Below are 26,340 nucleotides of genomic sequence, written 5' to 3' on the forward strand. Positions count from 1 at the left end.
CCAAACTTGCTTTCTTAGTCTTTGATTTTAAGATCTGGCATAAAGATCTTAAAGATCTGAGATATATCTGGCATAAAGTTACCCACTAGCTGATGCCAATTGCATTGTGCAAGATAATCATGTTCCTAAACTATGTACGTACTTCCGCTGTATACTAATGGTGGTGTAGGCTGGCCGAACAACTACTTCCCAAGTTCTCCTCCACCACTTGTGATCCCAGCCTGGGAAATGTCCAGGTGCCTTCCTGCCACGCAGTGGCAGCTTAGCCTGTCCTCAGGCAGATCACTCCTTAGGAGAGTCTCCTGTGAGCTGGCATTCCAACAGAGTGGGACTAAGAGATTTAGGAACATAAACACACTTTTCCCACATAGTTTATTCCCCACCAGGGTGAGTGAAACTGTCAGAGCAACAGCTCTAGGAGTCTGTAAGTGTTGCTGTTTTGTCCACTGGAGCAGTGGAGGGACATTTGCCAGCAGCTGATAAGCCATGMTGCTTGATGCTCTTCTCTCAAAATCCTGTCTGGTCGCAGCTCGCCAAGGGAAAACRGAGCTCATGCAGAGCTATGATTTTTGGTTCTGAAATGAAAATGCTTGTGGGGGAAATGGCAGCAGTATAGTCTATCTCCAGAGACAACTCAGTCCTGACTTACTTGCATTTTTCTCTCCATGGAGATATCTGAAGAACAGAGAAGAACGACAGCCATCTCTGGACTGCGCAGGTTGGACCAAGATGGCTAGGAAGAGAATTCTGGAGAAGATACCACAGTTGATACACAAATCCTGAATGGTTCTTACACCGCAGGCCCTTGCTGTCTCAGAGGAACCAAGACCTAAGCTAGTCAAACCACCATTTTAGTAGCCACTTTGCTAAGTGTGTGGCTGTGGCAGGGCCAGATGAGCATCTTGTGCCTTTTTTATTTTGGCCACAGTGACTTATTTGGGGAGAGAAGAAATCTGTGTAGGCCTTATTTTCTGTTATAGCCAGGTTGACCAATGCATCATTCTGTGGCTGGATTAGGCCTTAATCTTACARTGTAACCAGTTGCACTTGTTGATTTTTCTCTTCAGCATCTGTGTTCTCATTTATCACAGAATCACAGAACCATGTCTTCTTTCTTCTTCATTCTTCTATGGTGATTTTTTTTTCTGTGTCAGATGGAGGCTGATTTTATCCTACATCAGTAAAGCAACAAATAACACAAAGGAATGAGCAAAACATTCCTGCTTACATTGCTGCTTTTTCTAGTACTGTTCACTTTACAGTCCTCGGTTGCTCAGCTTCTAGAGCTAGTGCCCTGCGGGGGAGTGGAGCTGGCCATTGCTGCTTCTGTCAACAAGGGTGAGCAAACGTGAAAATCCCTGCAGGTAAGAAAAGAGAAACTTTGAATTCATTTGTCTCCAAGAGCATGTTTCTTAGTGCCTAATTGAGTGCATACCTTCTTGTTGAAGCCACAAGAAAAGCTGTCATTAGATTTCCCATTACAGGAATGTTATGTTATTTGTGAATGAAAGGCAAATTAGGACAGTATTCTTTGGAAACCACAACAAATTAAGAGAGCAGGCTGTGTCGGAGTTAGTAAGGATTTGCAAGGTTGCAGGCGCATGGCCCTCTAGCGGTAGCTCTCAGGAGAACAAAACAAAAATCATCTGGTCTTGAAATTGCAGGTCAGACTCTTATTGTAGGTTAGTAAGGTCGATATGGTGAGTTCCCTGCTCCCATCTCTCACCCCCTTGTTTGTAGCTGGACCTTGATGAACGATTTGATGTAGAAAAATTCATTACATTTTTTCTATGATATTGCTATTTACTTTCTTTCAATATTATCTTGACATTCACTGAAAAGACTGATGACTGAAAATTTTTCTTTTCAGTAGTGATTTTCTGACTGCAACAGCCAGATGAGCCTCCAAGTTATACAATAAAAATAAGCTTATTTCTTTTCCTATGTTTATACTTAAGATTACAGAAATTTTTAAAACTCTTAAGCATTAAGTAAAAATGTGCTGTTTCATTGCCCATCCTCATACTTCCATATTTCATCCCTTTCTGTAACTGTTACCTGTAGATTTTAAGATCTTTGGTCTAGGGAATCATTGCTCATTTATTTACTAAGTTTGTTTCTGGTGCTACACAAGTAAAGGTATTATTCAAAAGAAGCCAAGCTCTGCTGAAAAAAAGTGGTTGAAATATTAATTTTAAAATATTGGTACTATTCAGTTCATTTGAATTTTGAACACATATCGTCCCTGAATATTTAAATGAATGCAATAAAACTGTGCAAGGCAGTTGGAGTTTCTTTAACACAGTATTGCAGAAATTATCTGAAATACTCATCCCAAGCAAAGGGAAAAAATGTAGGAAATATCTTCACTCCTAATTAATACAGAAACCMTTAATATTATGTGTAAACAGAGCATCTACAGAGAAAAGAAAAGATTTTGAAAGGCAGAAAGCATAGGGGAAAGGTGAAGATGTCAAAAGTGAAGCTGAATTAGACCCTGCAAAGGAAAGTCAAGCAAATAGTAAAAAGATATTTTGGCCACATCCACACTAAGAAAGAAATTAATACCTTGTATAGTATAAATGTGATTATGATTAAAGATAATCTATGTATCACGCCAAACTACCTCACTGAGTATTTGCTTCAGCTTCAGTAAAGGTATATAGTACATGGAGGCAGAACCAAGATGATTAATGAGAATGGGTGTGGAAACAGAATTTGGCACATGCAAGATGAAAGCAAAGTGAAAGAACTCAGCTCTCAAGTAAGAAGAATATTAAGAGATCCAGTAACTGAAATCAGAAAGCCAGTAATAAGAGTTTTAATACTTTGTYAATTCAGATGGTTTTAAATGACTAAAGAACAGAAAATGAAGCAGCTATCTTTAAGGAGAAGAGTGATCCACAAAGATATATTAGCCTGATCTCAATTACCTGCAAGGATGCAGCATTTTTTTGGAAAGAAATAGAAAGTAGAGATATAAAAGTATATAAAAGCAGAAGAAATATTTACCAAAGATAGATTGTGCCAAAAGAACATGGTATTTTTCTGGGATAAAATATGTGATTTTCCAGAGATGGGAATTGCGTTAAAGCAGATCCTTGTGAATTTCAGTAAAGTGCTTGACATGTTGTTATATGATGGGAAATTATTAATTTGAAAAAAAGTGTGGTGATACAGGAAAAATAGAAGAAGTTAAAGCACTTACAGTAGAATGCTCAGGTTGCAGGAAAATTAGTTGTACAGTTGTGGACTGTATTAGGAATTGACTATATTTATCATTTTTGTTAATGGTTATGTGCAAATACAAGTGATTAATGAAATACACTGATGGCAAGGTATCTTTAATGCTAGGCTGCCATAAAGCAAGGGCTCAATTAACAGAAGACTAAAGTAATAGACATAGGATGAAGATTAACAACATAAAGGGCAAAGGACTTAGAGACTAGTAAGAATTTCTTTAGTAAGTACAGGCCCATCAGCTACTGACAAGAGATGAAGGGAAAGATCTGGCTGTTTTGGTCAGTTGTCAATCATGGGATATCTAAGGACTGCTACTATGATGCTGTCATTAAATCCAAAAATATTTCTGATGGACTCTAGGTGAAATCTTTCAAATAGGTTAAAGGCAAATATRCATGCAACTGTACATGGCAGTGCAGAGATCTTATTTGGTGTACTGAGAACAACTCTGTCACAGTGAAGAAAGATTAATACACACTGGAAGAAGTTCAGAAAAAGGATCTTTAAATGATCATGGAGATGTTAAGACCACGAGTATAGACCAGAAAGTTCCTTGCTTAGATCAGTTGGATGTGGTTTCAGAGAATGTATCATAGTTCACTATAAATGAGGGTAAAAATGAGGGAGGAAGAAAAGCTATGTAAATTAAAGGACACTGCCCCAAGAGCAAATGAGTATAAGCTAGCTGCCACTAAATTTATGCTGATAATAGACTTGCGATGACCAGATAATCTAGCATTGTTCTTTTCTGAAAGTAGTGGAGGCAAACACCTTAGCTATCTTTCTTCTAGAGTTTGCTACTTTTGTTAGTTGCCCTTTTTTGTGGGGTTGCCCATGATAACAGTGGTGGGAATCAGTGATCCAGAAAGTGTTCATGTTCTATGTTCCATGTCCGTTTTCCTGGTTTGCCACCATTCCAGCTGCAGTTCTGTGCAGATTGAATGTCTGAGTTTAAGAAGCAACACATTGATGTATATGCTTAACTTTAAGCACAAGTTTGGTCCCATCAGTGATGTGTATGCTTAACTTTAAGCACAAATTTGGTCCCATCAGGTCTTCAGGTTTCATACAAAAAAAAATCATGAGAAAACGGGCTGTATAATGGATCCCCTCATTTAAATGCAAGCAAGCCAACCCATACAAGGTTAACAGGAGGAAAAATCTTGCTGTAGTTTATAAACCAAATTTAATTCACTATAATCTGCTCCATCAATGCATAAAGATAAGCAATATAAATACTATAAATAATGAAAACCTGCCCTTATTTGACTCCCTATTAAGTCAGCAGAAATTAAAAACATTGTGCTGAATCCAGCATCATGGTCCATCAGATGCTTTTGTAATTCAGGTGAGCTGCAAACTTGACATACCATATTCACTATTGCTTAAACAATGGAGTTGTTTTTGTTCATGCAAGCAGTGAATATGGTTGTGCCAGTAAATACAACATGTTCCAAATGTCCACTAACATGTATTTCACATCTGTTAAAACACTTACTGATAAATTCAGGCCTTATAGCATGGTAAGTAACATAGCAATAGGAGTATTCTACCTTACTGCTAGGCAGAATATCAGATGTATAATCCTTTTAAACAATGAAATTTCTCTACCAAAATTAAAATCAAGAAATAATTCTGAACGTGCAGTTGCCATCATGCAAACATTGCTTTATTAAGTGATAATAACATGCTGAACACAACATGTACATTTTATTAGAAGCAGACAGAACTTTCTGCAGAAATCTTTTTCTGTAAATATCCTTAGCCCCTTGCAGTATTTTAGAGTACTTTGTGCAAACACAGAACTAACTGATGTTATCATTTCCAGCTAGAAACAATTTTTAGAGTGTGCCAGTGAACTACATCCTTTTAAATGTCTGTTGCTTGGTGGAAAAGCTGAGTCACTAATTGTGATGGATTTGTGGAGGATGCAATATCAAAATAATAGAAGGGACAGATTCAGCCCAGGTGTAAGGTACTGCAGTCAGTGGTACTCTAGAGTTAAATAAGAACCAAGAAAAAGCTTCCTTCTGAGGCACCAAGGTGCCTTGAAGTAGCTGTGGTAATACTGTCTTCCCTCCATCACAACCAAGGCTGTGTGGTAGGGAATGGTAAGATGCTAGTAACCGATGCAGTAAGACAAACTTTRCATTTCTTTTATTAACTAGTCTAAGCCAGTCCCAGTACTGTACARCTCTTTAAGTATGAAAAGTACTACATAGAGACTAAGTTATATTCAGACCTCAGAAGATGTGCCAAAATGACAAAAGTCAACCAYTGATGGAAAGTTCAGAGAGAGAAAATTCAAAGGCCTCTTATTTTTAACCAAGAATGTGGCAGTTTATCTTGATTTCCAGCTCAAACAATGTGGCGGGCTGGCAAGAATGACATATTTTCTATGGACTCAGTTCCTACTATTGTTTACAAGCCAAATRTCAAGCTAGATAGTAATGGATCAGCCCATTTGTAGTCATGGCACAGGCATCTATTACCAGTGATATATCTGTATATTAGAACAAAGAAACACATGAAGGCAAGGGACATGCAATCTTCTTCCTTTCTCGTAAGCGTTTTGGCAAGACAAGTTTGAGTAAAATGTTAGAGTTTTTCCAGACAGTTTTATTATTATTTTAAAAACAGCTGTTTTCCCATCACAGTTGATTTTCCTAAGAGTCAATAATCTGAGCTAGCTAAATAGATTGTGGATTCTATTTCATTTATTTGTTCTGTGAAAATACTGGATTTATGACAGACTCCCATGAAGYGCAGGGGGTACTAATTTGGCAAGACAATGAGATCATTGTCCGTTGTTAGTATTGTCACAATTAAGCAGTTTGAAGTAACGAGGCAAATTCTATTTCAACTTGGCTCTGAATCTGTATTTAACAAATTGTGTATGTGTGTCTGTGTGTATCTCTATACCTATACTTGTACACACACCTCTCTTAAGCACTTTAGTTACAGACTGATCTGGTAAATGTATTAGAAAGTTGGACTTTAAATAAAGAACATTTGCTAAGATCAGACTGAGCTGTGAATTAAAGGAGGTTGCAAGGTAGCAGGAATGAAGCATGCAATTAAAAGCCAGTTATGCACTCCTTATACCACCTGCAGGCTCCCTAGCTACCCCTATACCTCAACTTTAAGAGCTTTTCAAAACAGTGAAGTAACACATTTWGAACTGTCTTCAGCAAGACTATAGCTATGGACACAACACTGCAAGGGCTGCAATGTTTATCCCTGCTTAGTTTTGACCACAGCAATGGAATTTATCGGGGATGAATTAGACAAAAATGTTACATTTTCTGTCCTTACTTTACAGCTATATTTAACGAGTAGATAGTGTTTGAAAAGAAAAGTGAATAGCAGTTAAGTAAAACATTTTAATGTGAACTTACTAATCCTTTAGGTACAAAGCCAATACTATTTCTCTCAGCCCTTTTGAAAATATATAACATTAATGGCTGTCAATGAAGAATGGGAAAAGGTTGTTAGGATGAGTGCAAGAGATCATGAAGTTCACTATAGAGTAAATTCAAGTAGGGAATTATTACAGTGGATTTATTCTGAACTGTCATTACTGAGTGTCAAGAATTGGCCTGATAAGGGCAGAAATTAAGATTATGTGGCAAAATGCTTGAAGTGAAGACTACTGTCATACTAGTGATTATGTTCTTTCAAGTGAATTCACAARGTCAACTAGATGCATGATGTATTTTATTCTCCAGCTTGCAACAGTGTTAGGGAATTGCAGATAAAATGAATATCCATAAACAGAGCCAGTCTGACCTGTTCTGTGAGTTTAAATTCRTGACAATTTCACTGGGAAGGTATCTACAACAATGTCAGCAAGATCAGATTCTGAACTTCTCTTGGGGTTTAGGGTTTTGGCTAGATAGCCTTGTAATTGTAGTGGCTTAGCTAATTCTTCTATTTAAATCAGTATAACATGTTTATATAACACACTGATACCAAACTCTTGCAAATGGAAAAATATTTTTGTCTCCTGAGGAAGAAAAGATATATTCATTTTAATAGTTTTTGTTTTTTGTTGTAAGCCTATGCAGACTTTCACATCATACTTTATCTACTAGCTAAAATTATACTTTGACCCTTTGACCACCTACATTTCAGTAGTAGACTCTAGCTACTCTAGCTAAACAGACCACATCCTGAAACAAAATCTCCTTTCTTTTCTTTTCTTTTTTTTCCTATACATTTGGTGTAATTCCACTAAAGTCAGCTCTGAAATTTGTTTTGCTGAGCTCAGAATCTGTTCTTTGGAACATCCATGTCTATTTGTTAGATTTTACCCTGCCAGCACATATCTGAAGGCTGATTCACTAAACTTCCTTTTGAATACTAAGAGTTGTCTCTTCGAGGAAGCCTACTATGTTTCCTCAGCAGTGACACATGGCCTCTAAACCACATGCAGTGCTGTGAAAGCATTGCAGATTGTGCTGCAGTGTGGCTTAGCCCAAATTCTTGCTAGAGAGTCCTGGTAACTACATGCTGCAGACAAACCCAAGACGTGTCCAGGAATGTGTCATACACTCTGCACTGCACCCATAGTGCTGTAACTTGCATCATGCAGCTTAGCCAGCTGACTTAAGGATCCTTAAAATATCTTCAGAGAAGTCTCAGAGAGAGAGGATCTTACTGAATTGAAGGACTGCCTTTTTTTGGTTACCTCCTGTGGGTCTCCTGAGAAGTAGTTGCTCAATATTTATAGACCCAGGGGCCACACTTTAAAAAAAGGTTACAGAGCAATCCAGCACCTTACTCCACAGCCTTTCCTTTTTAGGTAGCTATTCCTTGTAATGAAACTAGCAAGAAACTTTAATATGCTGCCCAATACTACTGTGCTGTCTCTATATGTGCCTTAAATGGGCAAGTAAGCAAAGACTGTATATATTCTCTTCTATTTTAGGCACATGCTTGTTATTTCCTATTATTTTATTGGATTAGCATCTCAAGTCACCACTCAGATCAGACTGCACTGTACTGACTTGTTTTAGTGATAAACTACCTAAGTTATCATAGAATCATAGAATCAGTAAGTTGGAAGGGACCTCTGGAGATCATCTAGTCCAACCTCCCCACTCAGCAGGGTCACCTAGAGCATGTTAGACAGGGTTGCATCCAGGCAGGCCTTGAATATCTCCAGAGGAGGAGACTCCACAACCTGTGGAGCTGGGCAACCTGTTCCAGTGCTGTGTCACTCTCACAGTGAAGAAGTTCCCCCTCACGGTCAGGCGGAACTTCCTGTGATTCAGTTTCTGCCCATTGCTTCTTGTCCTGTCACACGGGACAGCTGAAAAGTGTTTGTCCCCATCCCCGTGACACCCTCCCTTCAGGTACTTGTACATGTTGATAAGATCCCCCCTCAGTCTTCTCTTCCCCAGGCTGAAGAGGCCCAGCTCTCGCAGCCGTTCCTCAGAGGGCAGGTGCTCCAGCCCTGTGATCATCTTTGTAGCCCTATGCTGGACTCTCTCCAGTAGCTACACGTCTCTCTTGTACTGGGGAGCCCAGAACTGGACACAGTAGTCGAGATGAGGCCTCTCCAGGGCTGAGTAGAAGGGCAGGATCACCTCCCTCGACCTGCTGGCAACACTCTTCCTAATGCACCCCAGGAGACCATTGGCCTTCCTGGCCACAAGGGCATATTGCTGGCTCATAGTCAATTTGTCATCCACCAGCACTCCCAGGTCCTTCTCTGCAGAGCTCTCCAGCAGGTCAGCCCCCATCTTGTACTGGTGCCTAGGGTTATTTTTTTCCTAGGTGCAGGACTCTGCACTTGCCCTTGTTGAACCTCAGGAGGTTCCTCTCTGCCCAAGTCTCCAGCCTGTCCAGGTCTCTCTGAATGGCAGCACAGCCCTCAGGTGTGTCAGTCACTCCTCCCAGCTTGGTATCATCAGCAAACTTGCTGAGGAGGCCCTCTATCCCCTCATCCAGGTCATTGATGAAAAAGTTGAACAGGCTGGGGCAAAGGTGCACTGCAGTGTTGCAAAGTAGCAGAGAGAAARGGGAAAGGAAGATGTTGCAGATGTGTGTGGTGACACGATTTACCAACCTTTGCGGTCAAACAGGCCAACCACCTAAGTAAAGAAGTCTAKCAAAGCCTTCTGTAAGTTTGTGGATCCAGTTTAACTTAAGTGCATGAATACAAATCCTGTAGCTTTAGACACACCTGTGTGTGTGTATTTGAAGGTTAATAYAGCCTGATGTATATTTATTTTACCTTTTGATCCTTAAATCAGTAATTAAATTCATGTTCCTTACAGAGTCTTATCAATTATATATATATATGTTTATATATATATATATATAAAAATTGATATATATATTATTTTTATATATATAAATAACACTGAAATGTTTTATAATGTATCATCTCCCCTGTTTCTTTCCCTGGATGGAGTTAGCATTCATTGCTTTATCCGTCATGGCTAGACTGTGGATATAAAAATGCCAAATTCTTGGGTGGCATAACTCTGCATGTCAAAGGACAATCTAGCATCARTTAACAGTTCAAGCCAAAAGGCTAAAAAGTCATCATAGTAGAAACAGAAGACACCTGGAATCTGCAGGAAGGTTAATCCCAGCTGGATCAGTGAGAGTTATTGTTGCAGTAGGTAATAGTGAGTGTCATGATGGTGCCCTCTCCCTTCCCAACAGCCCAGCAGAGGCAGCCACGACCTCCCACTCAGTGAAGCTGGCCTGTAGAGGGGAATTCTCAGAGGAGAAGKTGATCAGAGAAGGCAGCAGAGAATGTCAGGAAGGGAAAGGACAAGTGATACATACAGATAATTGCTGCTGCAAAAGTCTAGGTTATAATCATCGCTCTGACACAGAGGTGCAGTGTTATGCTGGGCAATTTTTACAATTAAAAATACTGTCCTAAGCACCAGCTGAAACCCCAGATTGCCTGCATTTCTAATATGTGCCTAAAACGCCTCACTAATTTGACTAAACTCTCCTGTTGTGACTACACTAGCCTGTAAAATCACCTCCTGTAGTAATCTCAGGGCTTGTTTTCTCACCCTCCAGAATAACCTAAGAGAGATCCTGCTAGTATGCTTGCACTTGTTACTTTAGGAGCATCCACACAGGCAGGCTGGATGACCTGTACTTAGGAGCATCTTTCCTTGGTATTATATTTGCATGTAACAGCAATGTTRTGAGACACATCACATGGCTTATAGCATCAAGTACTGACGTCGCAGCCTGTTGGTAGGATGCTTTTGCTTCTTCGCACATGGCCTGTTTTCAAAACCCGTGGCACAGACAGGATACGATGTCCTCTCATTTGTGGTGCTGAAACACAACCCCAGTGCCTGGGTAGATAATTGAGCTGGTAACAGTAGGCTGACAGGTAGAAAGGAGGTGAAAGGTGCGAGGCATGGGGCCTCTGGATACTCCTCAAGGATGACTGAAGGAGATACGATTGCTTCTTATTCTACCTTTTGCTATTCTGTTGTTTGGCTATCTTATTTATGTTTGGTTATAGTCTGTGAAAATGGACAATATTTAGCTAGCAAATGGGTAAATATCCCAGGAACTGGGCTAGATGCCCACATTTTTATTTCCTGTACCCCTATGGATTCATGTTAGTGGACAGAGATTCTCTTTGTTTCTTAGATGGTGGTGCCAGAACATGGCGTATGTTTACATTCTCTTTTATTCTGAGTTATCTCTCATGGGCCATAAAACAGAGACACCTTAATCTGCAAGGATTCAGAAAGGAATCCAGAGGAAACAAGCAGTAATGGCAGGGGAGCCTGTCCATGCATGGTCAGGGAGAGACCTATGTTTAATCTGGTCTGGCCAGAGCAGGGAAGGGATGCATACCTGAAGATACACTGAATACCAAGTGCTCACCACAGTAAAAAGGGCTAATCAGACTACTAGTGTTTTCTCTTCTTTCTTTTTTTGAGTCTTCCAGTAGGGCACACTGTCCTCAGACTACAGACTACAGAGGCCTGTCTTTTAAGGCTGCCAGTCAGCAAACTTCCTGTGCATTTGCTTGCTTGCCTTTTACAACCTGGAAAAAGTTCTGATGACAACAGGTACTCCTGTATATATTTTAAATGTGTGATCTGTTCTCTGAAGTAAAAGCTCAGAGGATTCTCATGCAGAGTGTTACTCAGCTTATAGCCAACCGTCATTGCTGTCCAYTCTACAATGTGCTTGGAGAACCTGTTTTTTGAGTCAGTAGAAGAAGGATAGCCAGACCTGAAGTTGAAGGCAAGTTCTCCATGCTATAATCAGTTGGCAATGTGTCCAAAAGATAGTTTTTTTTTTACAGATAAGAATATGTTTTTAATAAAAGAGGGTAGGAATGTCTTTGTGGTCTGGCCGCTGTGGCCAGAATAYTGCCTGCTGTTTTAGCAGTAGAGGAAATATGCCATCTGAATAGGGATGATGCCACTGTTTGAAACAAAGCAGGTAAAAGTAGGTAAAGCCAGCATTCATTAGCAGAAAGTTGGTATTGGCTTGTCCTTAGAGCAAGGTGGGAGACTTCTTGAATGCATAGTCATCAGGCAGACATCTGGCACATCTGGTGTTGCTTTCACGTATCGCTTCATGACCACTGGTCCTCAGAGTAGGACGGGATRATAACAATTGTAGTTATAACCTAACCATATTTTGGAAACATCTGGTTTTCTCAAAGACATTCACTGCCTCTTAAATATCTCAGTTAAACAGGCCAGCTAGCACACATCCTTGTAGACCTTTTTGATGATTACAAGGATGGGACGTGACAATAACAAATTACATTGCCCCTTGCGTAACTGACTGAGGCAGTTTTCAGTTTTCATTTTTGGACCATGCTGAGGCCCCAGACACTTGGGTTACTCCACAGCTGCAGTCACCTCATGGCACAGAATCCCATATGCTGAAGCACAGCTACATTGGAGATGCATGCATGAACTCACTGAGACACAGCAGGCATGAGATTTGTTCTTGGCACTGGCAAACACATCCTTCTCTGTCCTGACATTAGTGGAAGATCCATCTGCCTCTGTCTCACTCTCTATTTTTCATAAATCTCAACGTATTGCAGCASTGAGGTCTTCATGGAAACACAGAAGATTGCCCTTTATTTAGAACTGAGAAGTCGGTTCTGGGTTGTGCAAACTGTAGATAAATTTGTGGTAGGGGAAGTGCTAAAAAGACCTTACTGAATTACTGTGAGGGCTTGTGGGACAGGAATAAACATTTCTCCATAACTCACGGATCTGTTGTAAAAATATATTTATTTGTATCTGTGAAACATAAAATCCATCCAGCCCAGCTATGGTGACCACAGATGGATGCCCAGGGAAGAGTAAGAAAAGAGCAATTCTATGTGATACCTTTATTCAAGTATTCCTTATGGCACTCTGAGGAAGCTTCCCAAATTTGAGGCGTTGTGTCTATCTAGTGATTCTCAATAGATCCGTGTTCCAAGTGTCTATCCAGTCTCTTCCAAAACCAGAATGATCTGCTCCCTCCACAGCATCCTTTGAAAAGCAAGGAGTTCAACACATCTGGCTGCTGCATSATGAACCACCTCCTTTTGTTAGCTGCCAATCTAGCCCTTATTGGCTTCATTTGAGAACCTTTAGCTTTTGAATCAAAGAGACAGCGAAAAGTAGATTCCTATTCACCCTTTTCATCCCATTAAAGATTGTGTAGACCTTTATCATACTCCTCTTAAGCTATCTCTTTAAAAGCTGGAGATGTTCCATTCCATTCATCTCAAACAAACAAACAAACAAACAAAAAAACCTAGAGAAGTGATTTTGTGAATATTATCCATCCTGAAAATGGATGCAAATGAGTCAAGAAAGAAGCAGATGAGTAGATGAAACAATATATGGTTGTTTGATTAAATATTGCATGATGGCATTTCTGACTTTGAAACTTTAGTACGTATGGTTTTCCTGGGAGAAATGGAAGAAGGGATTTGGGAGGTCATAGCCTATTTTATTGCCTTTTGTCAGGAACCTGAATGCACTGCCAGGCCAGCCTGAGGCCATCAGTCTCTGTCCTGCGACACTGCAGCAGTGCAGGGCTCCAGCCCTGCCATGGCCATGCCATGGCCATGCCCAGCCATGGGTCTCCAGGACCCTGACCTGCAGGATAGTTCAGCCTTAGCCAGTCCCCACAGCAGTAACCGATACCATTGGCTGTCCCTGGCTGCCCTGCTTCCTCATGGAGAGGTAGGATGGGCCCTGGCTGCCTGGCCCTGCCCTGCACAATTTGCAAATTGTGAGCCTCTGGAAMCTCCGAGGAACTGCCAGCTCCCGTGGCGCCCTGACAGACTTTCCTTTAGAGCTGGCTGGTGCCAAGTGTGCACTCGGTCTCACGGCAAAGCAGAAACTCTGTGGGTTCATTGTTCCTTCAGTCTACGTTGTGGCTGGATCAACCCACACTTGATATTTTTTCCCCTAACTTAATTAGGTAGAAAAGGAAGATTAAGATCTTTCTCTCTGTTTCTCAGATAGGAGCACATAGATACAAAATGACTTGAAAGCCTGGAAGGGAAGTAGTTTTCATAAAATGTACAGTTAGACTGTGGAACAAAATGCCTTGAGTATCAGCAAGTTTGGCAGGATTTAAAAGAAGGTTGTTACATGGATAACAAGAATATCAAGAGTTTAGATGGTCTAAACTAAACATATTTTCTGCACCTAGGGAGGAATAACTCCATGCACCAGTACAGGGTGCGGGCTGAGCTGCTGGAAAGCAGCTCTGCAGAGAAGGACCTGGGAGTGCTGGTGGACAACAAGTTGACTATGAGCCAGCAATGTGCCCTTGTAGCCAGGAAGGCCAATGGTCTCCTGGGGTGCATTAGGAGAGTGTTGCCAGCAGGTCGAGGGAGGTGATCCTGCCCCTCTACTCAGCCCTGGGAAGGCTGCATCTTGAGTACTGGGCTGGAGCAYCTGCCCTACGAGGAAATGCTGTGAGAGCTGGGCCTATTTAGCCTGGAGAAGAGAAGGCTGAGAAGAGAGCTTATCAATGTGTATAAGTACCTGAAGGGAGGTTGTCAAGGGGATGGGGCCGAACTCTTCGGTTGTCCCATGTGACAGAACAAGAGGCAACAGGCACAAACTGAACCACAGGAAGTTCCACCTGAATAAGAAGAGGAATTACTTTACTGTGAGAGTGACGGAGCACTGGAACAGGTTGCCAAGAGAGGTTGTGGAGTCTCCTTCTCTGGAGATATTCAAGGCCCGCCTGGATGCAACCCTGTCTACCATGCTCTAGGTGACCCTGCTGAGCAGGGGGGTTGGACTAGATGATCTCCAGAGGTCCCTTTGAACCTTACCCATTTTGTGATTCTGTGATACTTCATAAGGAATATTAAAATTTATGCTTCAGAATTTAAGAAATGATCTCTCTGCTAAAGACTCGCATGAGACTTTTTCCTAGAGCTATAAATCCTTACCTGAGGACCTGTTTACATCTTGTTTTTCGGTGCCAAGTACTAGTCACTACTGGAAACTCTTGGCCTGAGCCATTGTGGGAATTCTAGGGGACTTTTTATTGCTATTGGGTTTCTATTAGAAAGTTATAGAAGACACTGCTACAGTGGGTTACAGAATAGAATTCCATGGGTATGCTTAAACTGGAAGATATGTTAAAAAGAAGTTAATCTTATCTAGCTTCAAAAGTCCATAGTGAAGATACAAGAAATATCTGAAAAAATTGTCTTACCTTTAACAAATAGCTGAGAGAGAGACTTGCCCATGGGCAATTCCTCTCATCCTACAATAATTGCATCAGATGAAGTGGCTGTAAAAGTGCTGATTCCTCTCTTTAAAAGGAGTCTAGATGAATCATCTCAGGTACAGATGTCTGTATTAAATGTATAAAGTTAGGTAAAATTAATGTAGTGCCTCTAAACATGCAAGTTAGCTGTAAACTAGTTAACTTCAGTACTATTACCTGTGAAAGTTAGATAAAAGTTCATAAGGAAGAAAAGTGTATTTGCTTCCCTTTCAAGGTTTATTCATGTGTATGTTCTCTCTCTCTGCTTCCTAGTATTCTTGTARTATTTGTTCTGTCTAACTATCCCATGCAAGTACAGATCACAGGGTATCAATAATTACAAGTGCACAGTTGTTTGATTACTCCTCCTTTCTTTTTTTGCCACCTTTTAGCTCATTTAATCTCTCTTCTTCTTTTATTTTTTCCAAAATCCTGAAGACCCTTTCCTCTCTTTTGCGTTTAAGTAGTAGACTTTATACCATACTGGTCAATACCATACTGGTTTATGTAGCTCTTGTAGATCTATATCTACAAGATGCATTCATCAGTGTGAAACAACTGGGGAATATTCTGGCACATTCATTCCTGTCTGGTTCCTTAAAAAACTTTTGCAGTAAGTTTCACTACAGTGATATTTGTGTTGGTCATGATGTCTCTGTACAAACTTCTTCTGATACTCCATATACTTTCCTATGCTGCTCTCTTCTATGCCTGTACCCCTGGGGTCTACTCTCTTTGTCTGATAATGAGATGTCCCACCCCTTTAGTTGCATGTATACAATCAGGTTTGTTGCTTCACTCCTTGAAAGTTGTCATAGCTAGCATTTTGTTCTATCCTGACATTAAGCTTTCTGGTTACATGAACTGCTTGTGYGATGCCGAGATATTGGACCTCTATTTTCTGGGGATACCTGAGGATCCAAAAACTTTGTCAAAACTGAGATTTTTGTTTAAACTCTGAGTTAAAACTTTCTTTTAGTTTTAAAGGCATGCTCTAGTAGTGCTTTAAAACTGAGGGCATGCAGCTGGCWATGGAGAAGTAGAAGGCAAAAACCTCTGGAGTTGGGCAGGATTCTGGCAGACAATTACAGTATTGATGTACACATCATTGTGAACATGACTGATGTGCCCAATGTCACCAAGTATGGCAGGACCAAAAATCTGTAGCACAAAGAAGTACTTGGCAGGGCACTGGCATACCGGAGCTGATTATGAAGCCACCACAGACACAGATTTGAGTACTTGGCACTCCCTGCCCTGCTGACCTGCCTTTACTGCCAGCAGCACTTCAACAGATGGCTAAGCTTAGTCATCTGTCTTTATTGCATTTATTGAATGGCATGTAGTGATGTATTCCTCGTATTTATCATTTACTGTAACACCTACAGATGGATATCTTCAGCAGATGTGAACTTGCAGCCTTTCTGAGTTCTGCTCTACAACCCTCAGTTAAAATCTGCAAAAACATGCTTGAAGCGGCTGTCAGTAATTCCATAACCCACCTTGCAAGCTGGCCTGCCAGGTAGAGCCCTTGGCTCCCCTGCCTCCTGGTTTCATYGCTTTTCTCCTGACCAAGGTGATGGTCAAATACAATGTCTATCGTATTCAGCTATTTTGCTGGTCTCTCCATCCATCTTTAAGACCTGCTCATATGCAATGCTGTGAATCCATGTGACAGCAATATTGCCCGTAAGAAAGTACACTTTATAATAGAACTGTGTTATGCTCTGCTGTTTAGAATTACTTTCTGTGATGAGGAATGACTTTCTGTGATGCAATGGAATTACTGCCTCCAAAGTCTCTTGAAACTAGGAAGCAGCTCTGGAGAAAGGATCTCAGTATAGGCAGAAAAATCAGCTCATTTGCTGATACAGAAACCAGACAATGAACAATAATGGTGTTTTTTCTCTCCTTCACAGGGTTCACTCTTGAGATGTTATGCCATCCCTGTCCACAGCAAGTGAGAGAAGAGGAATAAACAGAGGAAATGATCAGTGACTGATTTCACAGAAGCCTCTGAGAAATGAAGAAGGGCCAACTAAGGCAAAGAGGATTTGACAGGCACAGAAAGGAAAAAGAGGGAGAGCCTCTCTGTGACCAGGGGACTGGCAGAGATGCCTCTCTCTGAGTAGAAGGATTGCAAAGATGGAGCTTGCTGGACAGAAGAGCTAGCCAGACCACACTGGATCAAAGGACAGAACTGATATGGACCACAAGATGGAGAAGCATAATCAGATGAACAACTGTTGTTGGAAAGGATATGCTTCAAATACCCGTTGGTCCTTTATGCCACACGAACCTCAGATTTCATAAGCCTCAGGGCTTTCCAGTGGAGACTTCCTCCTAGAGAGAGGTGCAGTTTGGCACAAGAARTCTTCACTGCTGTTCGTTCCTTTGCAGTAGAGCCGCAAAATCAATCACTCTGGGAACTGAGTGCTTTTTCTCTGAAATGGACGACRGTCACTACACCATTTCAGCCCACAGGATCCATTGGGGCTTACCACAGAAAAGGCTCAGGAACAAGTGCTCTGATCCTTTCTACCCTGAGGTGAGATTGGTGCTATGCCAATCCAGTCCACAAGATGCCTGAAATTTTACAAAGAGAAAAGTTTGAAACCGCGAGTAACACTGCTCTTTGGAGTGAGCTCTTTTGGAACTAGAACTGACCAAAACTCCTGAAGCCACGTCGTTTTTTCTTTCCTCTACCACTGCACTGTTTGCACAACTTTTAAGCATGTGAAAYTTTAGGGAAATGAAATCATTTCTTGTTTAGACTTTCTGTTTTTTTACAAAGCAGTTTTTTAAAAAAACAGAAGCCAGCACATTCCCCTGGATGGAAAGGTCAGCCTCCTCCTTGTTTTAAAATGTATACAAATGTATAAAACAAACATTATATTTGAAAGATATCTTTATTCTTTAAATTCATTAGAGCAGGACAGAGCCCTGGCAATGGAGACTTGAGAAAAAATTTTCATCCTTTTCTGATTTTTTATCCTTTCCCCAATAATTCTGCAATCCCTCCCACTGTGCAAGGGTTGCCAGGTCTCTAAAAATTGTGCCAGTTACTCTATGTAATGATAATGAAGGCATATAGACCATGGGAAACCAAAACTGCACAGCAGAAATCCAAATGCACAGTGCTGTCCTGCTCACCAGGCCAAAACAAGCCACCCAAAATATGGGCACTGCTTTTTCCCAAGCTTTCCTCAATGCATGTGCTCAGTGGGCATTTAAGAGAGAGTTTCCCAAAGGCTGCTCAGAACATTCTCAGATSGTCATATTTTTGCCTCCCAGCCTTTGCAGGGCTCTTTTCTCGCTCTCACAGCTGCCATTCAGCCCAGGGTGGTTATGACTGAAGCAAGCACAGCGAATCAGAGCCTAGTAGTCAGTGAGTGACCAACCTGCATCTTCAGTCCCTTGGAGATGCGTCCATGTCCTCAGGTCATCTTGCCCTTTCTTTATCCCACAAAAGGCTTTATYAGCCATTGTGGTAGAATGAGCTGGGAAGGAAGGGAGAGCTCATCTCCAGCACTAGCTGCAGCAGACAAGCCAGCAAATCTTCTGAGAACTGGAAAGCCTTATAAAACATGAAACTAAAACTTGTTAATTGTAATCCATACCTCCACCACAAATCCTCCATTAGCTGATGTGTCAACATCAAATTGCCTAACTCCAGGTCAGCAGTCAGTGAGGAGGACAACTTCAACATGGCAAAGGACCACAGAAATTGTTTCTTTTGTCTCTATACTGCCACTGCAGCTCCAGAAATTATGTAGCTGCTCCTGATCATATCACATTGTAGCATAATCCTTTTCCTCTAGATGACACTTCTTTCTCGAGTTAGAAATGGAACTGTAGTGGGTAAAGCTACTCCAATACCCTCCTTAAACAACTGTTGAGTCTTACTGTCCTTTCCTCCTGCCACAGCAGCCGATGGGGTGGGGAAACCATAGCTGCTGTTGCTCCAAAAACACAGCTGAAGTTGCCAATGCTAGTGCCCACTTTGCAAAACTGATGGCATTGGAGGCAGTCAGGAAGGATCTGCGTGGGCACCTGACTGTGCACTCCTATGAGCATGCAGGACTGCGTGGAGGATGGTGAACATGGGCTGGTGAGATTGGGTCCTGCGAGGTGGACACAGGGCAACTGTCATTTGCGTGTAGCTGAGGTGCCCCACAGCTCCCTGGGCTCAGCAGCAGTGTGACAGACACAGGAGACTTGGCAATGCCAAATGTGCACTTTGGAGGAAATCCCCCAAGTGAAAACAAAGACTGCAAGTCATTTCCTCCAGGCTGAACAGAAAGACATCTGTGTTGATCCAACTATTACATACTAGTCACAACAAAACAATTTGCTTCCAAGCAGCATAGGCCTCAAGTTCTGTTTCTGCTAGATTGAGGCTTAAAAATATTTGAGATGTATTTTGAATGATCTTTACAGGCCCTTTTTTTTCCTTTGATGAGATTTTGCAGGCTGGCAGTCTTCTGCAGGTGAGATTGAGCTAAGATAAGGAGGTCTGGAAGAAAGGCTGGGTGATGTGTCACTACAGACCTTGAAGCTCTGAACTCCTGACTGGGGTGAAAAACTGCCTTCAGTTACATCTTCTGTAAATGGGTGTCTGAGCTCTGGGGTGGCTGGATGTGACCGTTACRCACAGTTAGGTTTGAAAGAAGGAATTGTAACCCCAGCAGGTGTCTACGCGTGAGGCAGATTTGACCTGCAGAAGCGAGGAGTTGCAACTGAGCATAACAACCCGCTCGGGACAGAGAGGAGCCATGCCCCACTTGTGCCTGCTCTTTCTTCACTGCAAAGTTTTTCAGAGTGAGCAGCACCTGAGTCAAAACGCTTCTCACATGCATTTTAATGCCAGATSGTGCAAGCAGGTGCGTGCACGCAGATTTGGGAGAAGATTTTGCATCCTGCTGTGAGTTTTATAACATGCACCCCCACTTTTTTTTTCAATTTTCTTTACCAGCTGGAAACACCAGTGAAACGGGGCCACTTGATGCGGGTCCCCTCCTTTATTTTAATTTCTAGGCGCCTCGCGCTTGCTGCAAGCCACGAGGGCGATTAGGGGCAGCGCCGGCAGCACCCGCGGCGCGGCGCACTGTGCGGGGGGAGCTCGGCGACCGCCCCCGCGCACCGCCCCCAGCGCAGCCGCGGCGGTAGCGCGGCTTCCTCCGCCCGCGCCTCGCAGGCGGCTGCTCTCCGCGGCAGCGGGCGCCTTCCCGGGACGGGCGAGTGCGGCGGCTCCCTCCGCACCTGCCCCGGAGGCTCCGGGACCTTTCCGCGGCGCTGCGCTCCGCCGGCTCCAGGTAAGGCAGCCGCGGGGCCGCCGGTTCGCGCCCGCCGTCCCTGTCCGCCCTGCGCGGGCGCGTTGCTGGCGGCGGAGCACCGCGGCGGGGGAGGGTTCGCTGTTCTTGCACCCGCGCTGGGCGGGAGCGGCCCCGCTGCTGCCAGGCGCCGGCAGCCGCGCTCCCGCCGCCCCGAGGCGCAACCCCGCGGGGAGGGCTGCCAGCCGCGTAACCTAGCGGGGCCTGCGGCGACTCCGCGGTTTACAGCGTGTGCGGCACAACCGGCATGTGCCTTTCTCAAAACAAGCAGCGTCCAGCTGCAGTTCAGCTCTGTAAATGGGAGGCTGTAAGAAAAGCCASGCTTGCAACCTCTGCATAAACTTACTGCAGCTTGCGTGATACAAGGCAGTGTGGTCCAGACTATCAAACCCAGTTTAAAGCTGACATTTGCTTTGTATTTCTCTATTTACATAAYTCCACTGTGGGTCTTTCCTTCTATCTGTGTAACTGCTGTGCTAAGGTAGACTAATCTGCCGTGTCTCAAGGCACTGAGAGACTTGTAACAGTTCAGTAATGTTAATAGYTCCCTTTGCTTTCTGTGTTACGATGTGACTGTCCTTTCACTGTGGTGAATGTTCTGATGTAGTTTAACACTCAAATTCAGCATGCTTGCAACCAGCGCAGCAGGTAACTGGATTCACRTTTTTTTCTGAGTCCCTGCATCCCTCTGAGTTGATACTGGTAACTAGCTGAACCTTAAACTAAGYTTTTAGAGTAGACACAGCTGTGAATTTTCTGCTTGGAAAAGTGAAGATATACCTTACTTCAACAGAACAACTAAAAAGCTGAACATAGCAAGAAATGCAGCTATAAGTATATCCTGGGAGTACTTGCTTCTTGACCACTTGTTTTTATTTTAGAGTAAACATCGCGGACATGTTAGCTGGCTGTTTTACCTTTGCCACAGCATGGCTGCAGAGTYGAGCACTGCTGTTTAATTTCTCCCAGAATTGTTCAGTGCGTGGAAGAYGAGGTGTTAGTTATGGTTGGCATATGAAAGTTTAGAGTATTTTTTTGGCCTGAAAGGGCATGGGCCGTATGAATAGATGCTTAGATACATTTGAGTGAGTACCCTGAGGAATTTTGAGCATGCCCTTCTTCTCAGAATGCCAGCTGTGCTGCTCGGCTCTTGCACCCTTCACACCAAAGCGGGCTGTCTCCCTTCCCTGAACAGGTGATTTCTCTTCTTGCATGACTGCCCATCTCCTTTTCCCTACAAACGCTCCCTTTCCTGCTTTGTCTTTCCTAGAGATTTTTCTGTGTCATCTCCCACAAAGCTTTTTCTGCTTGAGCCAAGTGCTCTGCTGGAACACGCAGAGGAGGGCCTGATGGCATAGCGCCCTTGTTTTGTTTCATGGGTGCTGTCCTCGCAGATGGGGAAGCACCTTCCAGCACAAGGTGCTACAGCAGGCAGCACGGCAAAGGCTGGGGAAGGAACTTCTGCCTGAGGAGCAGAAGTTGCAAGGCATCTCCTTTTGGAGCAGCATCCAAGCGGCGGGGGGGGAGTCAGTAGCTTGCTGTACCCAGCTTCAGGGCTCCATCGCTCTTTGCTGCTGCCTCTCTTAGTCTTTTGGCAATTGCGGTTTGTAGGGGGGACTATAGCAGGAGAGGCCATTCTGTCAGGAGCCTGAGACTCTTTATATTTTTTTTCAGATTTTCCTTTCTATGATTTAATCTCTAAGAAATTGAAGTTGATGGTAAAATTACAACGTTTGTATGAAGGGATGCCTTACATGCTCTGCTAACTCTTAAAATGAATATTGTGAGTGCTTTGAACCAAATAACTTCTATATGAGCTTACATGCTGAAGTCGCTTAAAAACGTAGCAATGCAGTTAGGTTTAGCCACTGTAGGCACTGTATTTTAACCGCTGTAGGCAGGTTTCTAGATACACTATAATGCCTGGTTACTTTTGTCTTGTCTGTGTCCTCATTTATTTATTTTTATTTATTTATTTTTATTTATTTATTTTTATTTATTTATTTTTATTTATTTATTTTTATTTATTGGTACAGCTGTGAAAACCAAGGATGAAGATTTGGAATTCTCATAGTTAAAATACAATTCTTTGTAAAGTGACTCTAGGTCTCCTATGCCAGAGCTGTTTTTTATTAGCTCCTTGAGATGCATAGGAGGAACATCCCTTATTTCAGAAGTTAATTTAATGCTTTAAAACAGTTGATTGTCAGGTAACTAAAATTATATCCTTTAGTTATGTTAGACTTTAATTCTTAGCTATGTTTTCAGTATTTTGAATTCGTCACTGTAAYGTATCTAGAAACCTGGCTGACTGCCTACAGTGACTAAAAATGGAAATAAATAAAATATCAGCTGTATATTGTTTTATCAGCTCTACTGTTTTATCTTTCCCTGAAACACWTTGTATTCAGAAATGCCGTGATACTGTGGTATCCTGTAATTAATGATAAAGTAACTGGGACGTGCTTAACTTTACAGAATTACTTGACAGCATCAAAAAAATCTTGTGCCTCCCCTCACTACTTGTGTAGATGAAACCTCTTCTAGATTAGCTCTGTCTATTGTGTTAGCTTATAAACTGAGTACACAAGATAAGGTGCAGAATGGTCTAATTTTCTTACGAATGTGTGTATCTGAAACATGTAAAACATTTTCTGCTCATTAGATAATGGAACTCTGTGGTTCTATCTACACAAGGATCATGGAAAAAATGTCTTTAACCTCCCCTAACCACTGACCTGTAACATGCTTTGCTAGACTTGACTTTTCTGTAACCTATTGCATTCTCATTGCTGAAGTTGGAACCGTGCTTTAAAAAAACACAAATTTGTATGTGCCAAAATATCAATTATAACAGTCTACAGTGGCTCTCCTGCAGAAATAGGATAAGAAAATAACGATATTAAAATCAAACAAGATAGAAAGCACTACCCTGACAAAGCAAGGCAAAGATTGGCATGGGGAAGAAGGCTCAACGACAACAGTTGTGGGGTTTAGAGTTGTGCTACAGATAGTTTTATTATGTTGATGCACATATTTCTAGCCAAAGTATAGGTAATTCTGCCCAAAGTGACAGCAATGGTCAGTTATTGTACCATAGAAGTTGTGAAATAGTGTTTTGTTAAATGGCCTGCTGATACCCATAACTTCCTATGTTATGCAAAGCATAAAGGACAAGACTGTCATTCTGCAGACTGCAGTGTGACAGAACTACTTATTGCAGAGGGATCAGCCTGATTTATCTTAACTCTCACAGCCAGGACATAATGCTAGTTGTATCACTAAAATAACTCGGCATAGCTCCCCAGAAACCAAGGAAACTGCATGTGCTTTTAACAAGTGCTCAGCTAGGTCTCAAGAAATTTATTTTTGTTAATGAACAGAGTGTTATTTCTCAGGGCAAATCCCTGGTTTGCTATACTTTCCTCAGACAGAGACAACACTCTGCTACTCTATTTCTAGTCTGTTTTTTCTAAATGTAATTTAAAAATGAAAATGCAATAGCAAAGAATGGTGTGTGTGTGTGTAGGTGAGGGAAGCTGGCCTGCAGCGGAAGGCGCGTGCCCTTTCTGTCCTGCTTGATGAAGCAGGAACTGGAGATGGGTGACTTGCGACTGACCACTGCCCCGTGGCAATTACAACTCTGGCAACTCTCAGTCATCCTCTGTCTCAGGCTCAGCTGTGCGGGCAGTGATTCAGAGTCAGGACATAGAACCAGGAAGAATAGTATGTTAAGTGATTTTTTTTTTAAGAGACTTTTACGTGTGAGATGAAAAGGATCATCRTAAGAGATGCTTTGGAGGGGAGGGGAAATGTGTTTTTACAGTTTCTTAGAGTGGAGGTATGGTAGTACATGAAGAGAGATCGGTTCCTTGCAAACACAGTAAAGTGGCTGCTATGTTCGGATCGGATCGTGAAATCTATGAGAGCAACAGAAGTCTCCTGAGAATAAGTCCATCTCTTAAGCAGAGGATTTACCTTCCTTAGCAAGAATGATATTGCCTAATGGAAGTATTTTTTTCAACAATACCCAACGTTTAGGAGAAAAAAACGCATCGCTGGAAACACTCTCTTGTTTGGATGACAGTTGTGTTTTTGGAGGTTCACTGAAGCCCATATCTACCTCAGCTTGTCTAGCCTTGATCCCTGCAGGTGGGAGAGCTGRCGTTTCAAGCTTGCCCCAGAGAGAGAAGCTGTGGTGACAGCCCTGGGGGTGCATGGGGCTGGCTGACCGCTGAAGGAAGAGAGTTGCTCCCCATCTGTCGAGGGCAGCCGTGGGAGGCAGCTCTCGGTGATTGGCGGGACATGTATTTGGCTGTTTGAGGCTGCACTTGCAGGTGCAGTTCCTCTTCTGAGGAAAAGCACTGGGCTGCCAACTGAGCCACCCTTTCAGTTCTTAAGGTGAAAAATTCTACACAATATTAAACAAATACAGGAAAAAAGTTGCAGGGTGCCGGTGGGCATGTGGAGCCTGGGGTGAATGCTTTCTTGGCGCTTCCACTCTTCCTCATTCATGTTTCTGCTGTCAACAGGTTGTGTGAATGGGTACCACTTTGCTCCAGTTGCCATGTAACTTGATGTATGCTCAACTAGGTCATGGAATAGTTCCCTGTCAGGAGGGTTTTGCTCAACTCTGTGCCTGTTATGAGATGTGACCTGACTAAATCATAAAAACACTTTAGATCTAGGTCTTATTTGCTCTTGAATACAGGGCAGAAGAGAAACTGTCTTAGAGTGCTGCGGGAAGTAGGACTCTTCCTTGTGAACCATGGTCCAGGCTGAGTGCACAGGGGCTCGAAGATGCTGGTAATCCCTTCTAGACTGGAGGGGGATCAATGCCCGACCATCTATACTTAGTAAACAAAAAGAGAATTTTTCTCCTCTTCTCCCAAGTAATCATGTAGCTAACCAGAGATTATTATGAGATCCAAAGGATAACTGCCCTTTTAGTTCTAGCTGAATGAAATATTCTTTTTAACATTTGGCAGTCTTGTGCCAGAATCTTTTCATCAGCTTCTCTACTAATCTAAATGGTGGGTGAGATTATAAACTTGTGTTCTAGTTAGGTCTTCAGGGTTGCCATCTGATCTGACCTGTGAATTATAGGATGCCCTGTATTACAGGGATAAGCTCCATATCCTGACAGAAAGGTAATTGTTGTATTTTTCCTATAATCACTCGAGTCTCCCTATCTGAAGTTGCAGATCAGTCATTCCCAGCCCTGCTACGGGAGAATGAGAGAGGGGCTGTCCCATGTCGGGTTGTGTGACATGATGCAGTCTAGATGTTCTTAACATATAGAATTGAACTGAAAAGACTACTCTCTGTCCCATGGAGACATTTTAAAACAATAAATCTTAAATAAACTTTTGGGATCTTTTGGAAGTCAAATTGCTGTCTAGGCATATATGGCAAGGATGGTTAAAAGAATGTTTCCAAAATGGAAAAATCCAGCACTTGAATGTTAAGAGTTTCCAGTCTCAAAAGTGCTTAGGCAACTTCAATTCAACTCACTTATGCATGAAGTATTACAAAATACTGCTTGGGGATGTCATCACACACTATTTTCTTTTCCCATCAGACCTCTGTTTCATTCAGAGCACTGCTTTCCTGGACCATGTTAGTTTGCTCCCGCTCAGGACCCTGTATGTGGGCTGCCAGTGAGCACCAGTTTGTTCTCGGCTCCCGAACCTGGCACCAGCCTTGCAGCTTAGGTGACCTCCCATTCACTTGCACTTGTATGGGGCAGGTACAGTTCCTTGGTAGAGGTGGCATATTGACAATTCCCATGTGTCAAAAGCACTGTGACTTGTAAGGGTCATTTTATCCAAACAGAGTCTTCAGAGAAATAAATAGTGAAACACTGTGTAGTGTGACAGAGCAGAGAGATCCCAGAGCACTATGATTCTGCATCAGGAGTTGCAAACAGCTCTCTCTTGCCATCAGTTCACTCTTGTTGTCGAAGTTCTCTCTAAACATGAATGTGACTGCTGCTTGCCTATTA

At 42.4% G+C, this 26,340-nt stretch overlaps 1 protein-coding gene across 1 annotated transcript in view; it reads left to right on the forward strand.

Annotated features, from left to right (window-relative positions):
* Positions 1-20,182: 20,182 nt before the first annotated feature.
* TEC (tec protein tyrosine kinase) overlaps positions 20,183-26,340 on the forward strand; it is a 52,465-nt gene continuing 46,307 nt past the window's right edge. Inside the window, exon 1 of the mRNA XM_085322739.1 lies at positions 20,183-20,318. The gene's annotated coding sequence lies outside the window, so the exon portion shown is untranslated. The remainder of the gene's footprint in view (positions 20,319-26,340) is intronic.

Source organism: Rhea americana, unplaced genomic scaffold (assembly GCF_003343005.1).
Source record: "Rhea americana isolate MKP2758 unplaced genomic scaffold, rheAme1 scaffold_8, whole genome shotgun sequence".
Taxonomy (NCBI): domain Eukaryota; kingdom Metazoa; phylum Chordata; class Aves; order Rheiformes; family Rheidae; genus Rhea; species Rhea americana.